Genomic DNA, 10,203 nt, shown 5'->3' with positions numbered 1-10,203 from the left:
AGGCCAATAACCAGCAAAGAAATTGAATTGATAATAAAAAATCCCCCCAAAAACAAAAGTCCAGGGCCAGATGGCTTCACAGAAAAATTCAACAAAGATTTAAAGATGAGTGACTACCTGTTTTTCTCATACAATTACAAAAAATAGAAATGGAAGAAAAACTCCCAAATCAATTTTATGAGGCCAGCATTACCTTGAAACCAGAAAAAGACTCCACCAGAAAACTACAGGACAATGTACTCCTGATGAACATGGATGTAAAAATTCTCAACAAAATACTGGGAAATTGAATCCATCACTATATTAAAAGAGTCATTCACCCAGGGATTATCCCTGGGCAGCCACCAAGGGTGGTTCAGCATTTGTAAATCAATCAATGTGATACACCACATTAATAAAAGAAAGCATAAGAAACCTATAATCTCCTCAGTAGATGCAGAAAAAAAAAAAACATTTGACAAAATACAACGTCCATTCAAGATAAAAACCCTCAAAAAAAAAAAAAAGATAAAAACCCTCAAGAAAGTATGAACAGAGGGAACATACCTCAACATGATAAAGGCCATATACAAAAAATACACAGTTAATATCATCCTCAATGAGGAAAAACGTAGTGCTTTTCCTCTGTGGTCAGGAACAAGACAGGGATGTCCACTGTCAACACTGTTATTTACCACAGTGCTGGAAGTCCTAGCCACAGCTCTCATACAACACCAAGAAATAAAAGCATCCAAATCAGCAAGGAAGACATCAAACTTTCAGTATGTGCATATGACATTATACTCTACATAGAAAACCTAAAATAACAACAACAACTAAAAGAAAGAAAACCCAATAGACTCCATCCAAAAATTGCTAGAACTGACACACCAATTCAGTAAAGTCACAGGGCACAAAATCAATGTACAGATATCTGTTGCATTTCTATACACCAAAAATGAAGCAGCAGAAACAGAAATCCAGAATCAATCCCATTTACAATTGCATCAAAAACCATAAGATACCTAGGAATAAACCTAACCAAAGAGAAAGAACATCCCTACTCTGAAAGCGATAAAATACTCATGAAAGAAACTGAAGATGACACAAAGAAATGGAAAAACTTTCCATGCTCATAGATTGAAAGAACAGATATAAATTAAAAATGGATGAAAGACATAAATGTGAGACAGGAAACCATCAAAATCCTAGAGGAGAACACAGGCAATAACCTCTTTGACATCAGCTGTGGCAACTTCTTACTAGATATGTCTCCTGAGGCAACAGAAACAAAAGCAAAAATAAATCATTGGGGCTTGATCAAGATAAAAAGCTTCTGCACAACAAAGGAAACAGCCAACAAAACGAAAGGTCAATCTACTGAATATGAGAAGGTATTTGCAAAGGACATATCTGCAAATGACATAACTGATAAAGGGTTAGTATCCAAAATATATAAAGAACTTACAAAGAAGAACACCCCAAAAACAAATAATCCAGTCATAAAAATGGGCAGAAGACAGGAATAGACTTTTTTCTAAAGGAGACATAGAGATGGCTAACAGATATATGAAAAGATGCTCAACATCACTCGTCATCAGTGTAATACAAGTAAAAACTACAATGCAATATCAACTCACAACTGTCAGAATGGCTAAGGTCGACAACACAAGAAACAACAGGTGTTCATGAGGATGTGGCAAACGGGAACCCCTCTTGCACTGTTGGTGGGAATGCAAACCGGTATGGCCCCTCTGGAATATGGAGGAGTATGGAGGCTACTCAGAAAGTTTAAAACAGAACTACCCCATGATCCAGCAATTGCACTACGAAGGATTGACTGAAAGAATATAAAATTCTAATTTGAAGAGTTACGTGCACCCCAATGTTTATTGCAGCATTATCACCAATAGTGAAATTATGGAAAGAGTCCAAATGTCCACTGAGGAACGGATACAGATGTGTTATAGGTAGATAGATAGATAGATAGATAGATCTATATAGAGAGACAATGGAATATTAGAAAAAAGAAAAAAAAATAATTAAATCTTGCCATTTGCAATGACATGGATGGAGCGAGAGAGTATTGTATTACGGTAAGCGAAATAAGTCAGTCAGAGGAAGACAAATACCATATGACGTCACTCATATATGGGATTTAAGAATCAAAACAAATGAACATAGGGGGAGAAAAACAGAGATTCAAACCAACAAACAGACTCTTTACTATAGAAAAAAAACAGGGTTACTGGAGGGGAGGTGAGTGGAGGTGGGTTAAATGGGTGATGTTACTTAAGGAGCGCACTTGTGATGAGCACCGGGTGTTTTATGTAGTGATGAATCACTAAATTCTACACCTGAAACTACTATTACATGGTATGGTAACTAACTATACTTTACACAATAACTTGGAGAGAAAAATAAATAAATATAATGTGTGAATGGCGTTTATTAGTGGCTAGGTACAAGAAGCCCCACCTTATCTGCAGACAATACATTCCCAAACCTCCAGTAGATGCCTGAAACCACAGTTAATACAAATATATATATGTATATACATATATACATATATATATGTATATACACACCCACACTATTTTTCCTATAAATACCTATGATAGTTTAATTCATAAATAAGGCACAGTAATAAATTAGCAATAATAACTAATTAACAATAAAAACTAATAACAAAATAGAACTATTATAACAATATCCTGCAAAGGAAGTTTTGTGAATGTAGTTTCTTTCTCAAAACATCTTACTGTACTGTATGCACCCTTCTTGTGCTCATGTCAGATGATAAAATGCCTATGTGAAGAGGTGAAATGAGGTGAATGATGTAGGCATTGTGATGTAGTTTTAGGCTACTATCGACCTTCTGGTGTTATGTCAGAAGGAGAATCATCTGCTTCTGGACTTTGGTTGACAACAGGTAACTGAAACTATGAATAGCAAAACTGTGGATAGGTTTCACCATGGGGGGATTCTACTGTAACTCTCTAGTACAAAGATGTTCTGCTAATTGTACTGATGCTTGAGTACTGTCCTTACCAAGAGAAATCCCGATTAAAGGATAGACAGCAGCAGCTCTCCAACAGTCTCTATTACATGAGACGGTGATTCTGCCATCCATAAAGTATATAAACTACCTTTTGTAATCTCTCAGTTGATCCCAAGAGACTCCCCAGGTGGCCAATCAGTCTGGAATAGAGGCGACCTCCAGTACCGATGCGTTTGGCAAGGAAAAGAAAACGGGGAAGATATTTTCTCTTCTGGTGCCCCTACAGATGTTCAGGTTTGCCCTTATCCTATAAGTACCATTTTCATTTCTATAAGGAGTCTTCTGTGGTGGGGTCAAGCCTACATAGTGCTTTGTTCCCAACCCAAGGCACATTGGAGAAGGGCCTGTGAGAGCGTCCATCTCCAGAAGGACACAGTATGCAAGCAGCAACTGCCACTCTAATAATGTATACTGTAGGGCATGATTTGGCACCAGAGCTCCAAGTGCAAATTATGGTTATCATTATTGGTCCAGAAAATCAAAGATGCATAAGAAGGCGTTTCTAAGGTCTCTACAGTAAAGGAATCTTTGAGAGGAACTAATGGAAGTATGTGTTGTCTTGAAATTTAGAGAGATTCTAGAGTCACTTGTCTCTGAGGGGCTTTATTCAAGTTGGGACGATTTGAAACATAACAGCATAAATGGGTGTAAGCAAAATTTGGAATTAAGAAATATGTTGCCCTCAGAACCCCAAAAGGCCCAAGACATATTGTGTTTCTTTTAATATGGTGAATACAGAGATCAACAATTATTTCTTGACAGTGTCAGCAATGGGACATACCTCAAATGCCCAAATAAAACCCAGGTATTTTATTGGCATAACAGAGTCATCCAATATGTGTGGGGAAATGTCCCATGCGTTCTTTGTAAGTTCCACTGTCAATATTTGGATGGCTTGAATGAGTATGTCAAATTAATACTCTTACTGGAGAAAGTTGGATGCTGTTAAGATCTTGCCTCCAAATATTTTGCGCAATGGCAGTGCTATTGCGATATATCATGTGCAGCCGGGTAAAGAAACATGTGTCCCTTTGAAGGTGAAGAGAAATTGCTACTAAAAGCTTTTTGAAATAGGTCCTGCGTGGAGCACATTAGCTGAATCTCTAATAGCAAATTTTTTTTTCTTTTATGTTTCAAGTTTTCATTTAAATTCTGGTCAGTTTATATGTATAGTAAAATTGGTTTAGGGTGTACAATTTAGTGATTCATCACTTACATGTGACATCCAGGGCTCATCACAAGTGCCTCCCCTATTATTCATCAATCCATTTAGCCCATCCCTGCACACCTCCTTCCACCAACCCACAGTTTGTTATCTATAGTTAAGAGTCCCTTATGGTTTGCATCCCTCTCTCTCTTCTTTTCCCTTCCCACACGTTCATCTGTTTCTTTCATGAATTCCACATGAGTGAAATCATAAGGTATTTTTTTAATGAAATTTATTGACAAATTGGTTTCCATACAACACCCAGTGCTCATCCCAAAAGGTGCCCTCCTCAATACCCATCACCCACCCTCTCCTCCCTCCCACCCCCCATCAACCCTCAGTTTGTTCTCAGTTTTTAACAGTCTCTTATGCTTTGGCTCTCTCCCATTCTAACCTCTTTTTTTTTTTTTCTTCCCCTCCCCCATGGGTTCCTGTTAAGTTTCTCAGGATCCACATAAGAGTGAAACCATATGGTATCTGTCTTTCTCTGTATGGCTTATTTCACTTAGCATCACACTCTCCAGTTCCATCCACGTTGCTACAAAAGGCCATATTTCATTTTTTCTCATTGCCACGTAGTATTCCATTGTGTATATAAACCACATTTTCTTTATCCATTCATCAGTTGATGGACATTTAGGCTCTTTCCATAATTTGGCTATTGTTGAGAGTGCTGCTATGAACATTGGGGTACAAGTGGCCCTATGCATCAGTACTCCTGTATCCCTTGGATAAATTCCTAGCAGTGCTATTGCTGGGTCATAGGGTAGGTCTATTTTTAATTTTCTGAGGAACCTCCACACTGCTTTCCAGAGCGGCTGCACCAATTTGCATTCCCACCAACAGTGCAAGAGGGTTCCCGTTTCTCCACATCCTTTCCAGCATCTATAGTCTCCTGATTTGTTCATTTTGGCCACTCTGACTGGTGTGAGGTGATACCTGAGTGTGGTTTTGATTTGTATTTCCCTGATAAGGAGCGACGCTGAACATCTTTTCATGTGCCTGTTGGCCATCCGGATGTCTTCTTTAGAGAAGTGTCTATTCATGTTTTCTGCCCATTTCTTCACTGGGTTATTTGTTTTTCGGGTGTGGAGTTTGGTGAGCTCTTTATAGATTTTGGATACTAGCCCTTTGTCCGATATGTCATTTGCAAATATCTTTTCCCATTCCGTTGGTTGCCTTTTAGTTTTGTTGGTTGTTTCCTTTGCTGTGCAGAAGCTTTTTGTCTTCATAAGGTCCCAGTAGTTCACTTTTGTTTTCAATTCCCTTGCCTTTGGGGATGTGTCGAGTAAGAGATTGCTACGGCTGAGGTCAGAGAGGTCTTTTCCTGCTTTCTCCTCTAAGGTTTTGATGGTTTCCTGTCTCACATTTAGGTCCCGTATCCATTTTGAGTTTATTTTTGTGAATGGTGTGAGAAAGTGGTCTAGTTTCAGCCTTCTGAATGTTGCTGTCCGGTTCTCCCAGCACCATTTGTTAAAGAGGCTGTCTTTTTTCCATTGGATGTTCTTTCCTGCTTTGTCAAAGATGAGTTGGCCATACGTTTGTGGGTCTACTTCTGGGGTTTCTATTCTATTCCATTGGTCTATGTGTCTGTTTTTGTGCCAATACCATGCTGTCTTGATGATGACAGCTTTGTAGTAGAGGCTAAAGTCTGGGATTGTGATGCCTCCGGCTTTGGTCTTCTTCTTCAAAATTCCTTTGGCTATTCGGGGCCTTTTGTGGTTCCATATGAATTTTAGGATTGCTTGTTCTAGTTTTGAGAAGAATGCTGGTGCAATTTTGATTGGGATTGCATTGAATGTGTAGATAGCTTTGGGGAGTATTGACATTTTGACAATATTTATTTTTCCAACCCATGAGCAGGGAATGTTTTTCCATTTCTTTAAATCTTCTTCAATTTCCTTCATAAGCTTTCTATAGTTTTCAGCATACAGATCCTTTACATCTTTGGTTAGATTTATTCCTAGGTATTTTATGCTTCTTGGTGCAATTGTGAATGGGATCAGTTTCTTTATTTGTCTTTCTGTTGCTTCATTGTTAGTGTATAAGAATGCAACTGATTTCTGTACATTGATTTTGTATCCTGCAACGTTGCTGAATTCATGTATCAGTTCTAGCAGACTTTTGGTGGAGTCTAACGGATTTTCCATGTATAATATCATGTCATCTGCAAAAAGCGAAAGCTTGACTTCCTCTTTGCCAATTTGGATGCCTTTGATTTCCTTTTGTTGTCTGATTGCTGATGCTAGAACTTCCAGCACTATGTTAAACAGCAGCGGTGAGAGTGGGCATCCTTGTCGTGTTCCTGATCTCAGGGAAAAAGCTCTCAGTTTTTCCCCGTTGAGGATGATGTTAGCTGTGGGCTTTTCATAAATGGCTTTTATGATCTTTAAGTATGTTCCTTCTATCCCGACTTTCTCAAGGGTTTTTATTAAGAAAGGGTGCTGGATTTTGTCAAAGGCCTTTTCTGCATCGATTGACAGGATCATATGGTTCTTCTCTTTTGTTTTGTTAATGTGATGTATCACATTGATTGATTTGCGAATGTTGAACCAGCCCTGCATCCCGGGAATGAATCCCACTTGATCATGGTGAATAATTCTTTTTATATGCCGTTGAATTCGATTTGCTAGTATCTTATTGAGAATTTTTGCATCCATATTCATCAGGGATATTAGCCTGTAGTTCTCTTTTTTTACTGGGTCTCTGTCTGGTTTAGGAATCAAAGTAATACTGGCTTCATAGAATGAGTATGGCAGTTTTCCTTCCCTTTCTATTTCTTGGAATAGCTTGAGAAGGATCGGTATTATCTCTGCTTTAAACGTCTGGAAGAACTCCCCTGGGAAGCCATCTGGTCCTGGACTCTTATTTGTTGGGAGATTTTTGATAACCGATTCCATTTCTTCGCTGGTTATGGGTCTGTTCAAGCTTTCTATTTCCTCCTGATTGAGTTTTGGAAGAGTGTGGGTGTTCAGGAATTTGTCCATTTCTTCCAGGTTGTCCAATTTGTTGGCATATAATTTTTCATAGTATTCCCTGATAATTGTTTGTATCTCTGAGGGATTGGTTGTAATTATTCCATTTTCATTCATGATTTTATCTATTTGGCTCATCTCCCTTTTCTTTTTGAGAAGCCTGGCTAGAGGTTTGTCAATTTTGTTTATTTTTTCAAAAAACCAACTCTTGGTTTCGTTGATCTGCTCTACAGTTTTTTTAGATTCTATATTGTTTATTTCTGCTCTGATCTTTATTATTTCTCTTCTTCTGCTGGGTTTAGGCTGCCTTTGCTGTTCTGCTTCTAGTTCCTTTAGGTGTGCTGTTAGATTTTGTAATTGGGATTTTTCTTGTTTCTTTTTTTTTTTTTTAATTTTTTTTTTCAACGTTTATTTATTTTTGGGACAGAGAGAGACAGAGCATGAACGGGGGAGGGGCAGAGAGAGAGGGAGACACAGTATCGGAAACAGGCTCCAGGCTCTGAGCCATCAGCCCAGAGCCCGACGCGGGGCTCGAACTCACGGACCGCGAGATCGCGACCTGGCTGAAGTCGGACGCTCAACCGACTGCGCCACCCAGGCGCCCCAAGGGATTTTTCTTGTTATTTGAGATAGGCCTGGATTGCAATGTATTTTCCTCTCAGGACTGCCTTTGCTGCGTCCCAAAGCATTTGGATTGTTGTATTTTCATTTTCGTTTGTTTCCATATATTTTTTAATTTCTTCTCTAATTGCCTGGTTGACCCACTCATTCGTTAGTAGGGTGTTCTTTAACCTCCATGCTTTTGGAGGTTTTCCAGACTTTTTTCTGTGGTTGATTTCAAGCTTCATAGCATTGTGGTCTGAAAGTAAGCATGGTATAATTTCAATTCTTGTAAACTTATGCAGGGCTGTTTTGTGACCCAGTATATGATCTATCTTGGAGAATGTTCCATGTGCACTCGAGAAGAAAGTATATTCTGTTGCTTTGGGATGCAGAGTTCTAAATAGATCTGTCAAGTCCATCTGATCCAATGTCTCATTCAGGGCCCTAGTTTCTTTATTGACCGTGTGTCTAGATGATCTATCCATTTCTGAAAGTGGGGTGTTAAAGTCCCCTGCAATTACCACCTTCTTATCAATAAGGTTGCTTATGTTTATGAGTAATTGTTTTATATATTTGGGGGCTCCGGTATTCGGCGCATAGACATTTATAATTGTTAGCTCTTCCTGATGGATAGACCCTGTAACTATTATATAATGTCCTTCTTCATCTCTTGTTACAGCCTTTAATTTAAAGTCTAGTTTGTCTGATATAAGTATGGCTACTCCAGCTTTCTTTTGGCTTCCAGTCGCATGATAAATAGTTCTCCATCCCCTCACTCTCAATCTAAAGGTGTCCTCAGGTCTAAAATGAGTCTCTTGTAGACAGCAAATAGATGGGTCTTGTTTTTTTATCCAGTCTGATACCCTATGTCCTTTGGTTGGCGCATTTAATCCATTTACATTCAGTGTTATTATAGAAAGATACGGGTTTAGAGTCATTGTGATGTCTGTATGTTTTATGCTTGTAGTGATGTCTCTGGGACTTTGTCTCACAGGGTCCCCCTTAGGATCTCTTGTAGGGCTGGTTTAGTGGTGACAAATTCCTTCAGTTTTTGTTTGTTTGGGAAGACCTTTATCTCTCCTTCTATTCTAAATGACAGACTTGCTGGATAAAGGATTCTTGGCTGCATATTTTTTCTGTCTAGCACCCTGAAAATCTCGTGCCAATTCTTTCTGGCCTGCCAAGTTTCAAAAGAGAGATCAGTCACGAGTCTTATAGGTCTCCCTTTATATGTGAGGGCACGTTTACCCCTTGCTGCTTTCAGAATTTTCTCTTTATCCTTGTATTTTGCCAGTTTCACTATGATATGTCGTGCAGAAGATCGATTCAAGTTACGTCTGAAGGGAGTTCTCTGTGCCTCTTGGATTTCAATGCCTTTTTCTTTCCCCAGTTCAGGGAAGTTCTCAGCTATGATTTCTTCAAGTACCCCTTCAGCACCTTTCCCTCTCTCTTCCTCCTCTGGGATACCAATTATGCGTATATTATTTCTTTTTAGTGTATCACTTAGTTCTCTAATTTTCCCCTCATACTCCTGGATTTTTTTATCTCTCTTTTTCTCAGCTTCCTCTTTTTCCATAACTTTATCTTCTAGTTCACCTATTCTCTCCTCTGCCTCTTCAAGCCGAGCTGTGGTGGTTTCCATTTTGTTATGCATTTCGTTTAAAGCGTTTTTCAGCTCCTCGTGACTGTTCCTTAGTCCCTTGATCTCTGTAGCAAGAGATTCTCTGCTGTCCTGTATACTGTTTTCAAGCCCAGCGATTAATTTTATGACTATTACTCTAAATTCACTTTCTGTTACATTATTTAAATCCTTTTTGATCAGCTCATTAGCTGTTGTTATTTCCTGGAGATTCTTCTGAGGGGAATTCTTCTGCTTGGTCATTTTGGATAGTCCGTGGCGTGGTGAGGACCTGCAGGGCACTTCCCCTGTGCTGTGGTGTATAACTGGAGTTGGTGGGCGGGGCCGCAGTCCGACCTGATGTCTGCCCCCAGCCCACCGCTGGGGCCACAGTCAGACTGGTGTGTGCCTTCTCTTCCCCTCTCCTAGGGGCGGGATTCACTGTGGGGTGGGGTGGCTCGTCTGGGCTACTTGCACCCTGCCAGGCTTGTGATGCTGGGGATCTGGCGTATTAGCTGGGGTGGGTAGGCAAGGTGCACGGGGGCAGGAGGGGCAGGCTTAGATCGCTTCTCCTTAGGTGATCCACTTCAGGAGGGGCCCTGTGGCAGCGGGAGGGAGTCAGATCCGCTGCCGCTGCCGGAGGTTTGGCTCCGCAGAAGCGCAGAGTTGGGTGTTTGCGCGGAGCGAGCATGTTCCCTGGCAAGAACTGGTTCTCATTGGGATTTTGGCTGGGGGATGGGCGGGGGAGATGGCGCTGGCG

The sequence above is a fragment of the Prionailurus viverrinus genome, unplaced genomic scaffold (genome assembly GCF_022837055.1).
Source record: "Prionailurus viverrinus isolate Anna unplaced genomic scaffold, UM_Priviv_1.0 scaffold_83, whole genome shotgun sequence".
NCBI lineage: Eukaryota > Metazoa > Chordata > Mammalia > Carnivora > Felidae > Prionailurus > Prionailurus viverrinus.
This window is presented reverse-complemented; position numbering follows the sequence as displayed.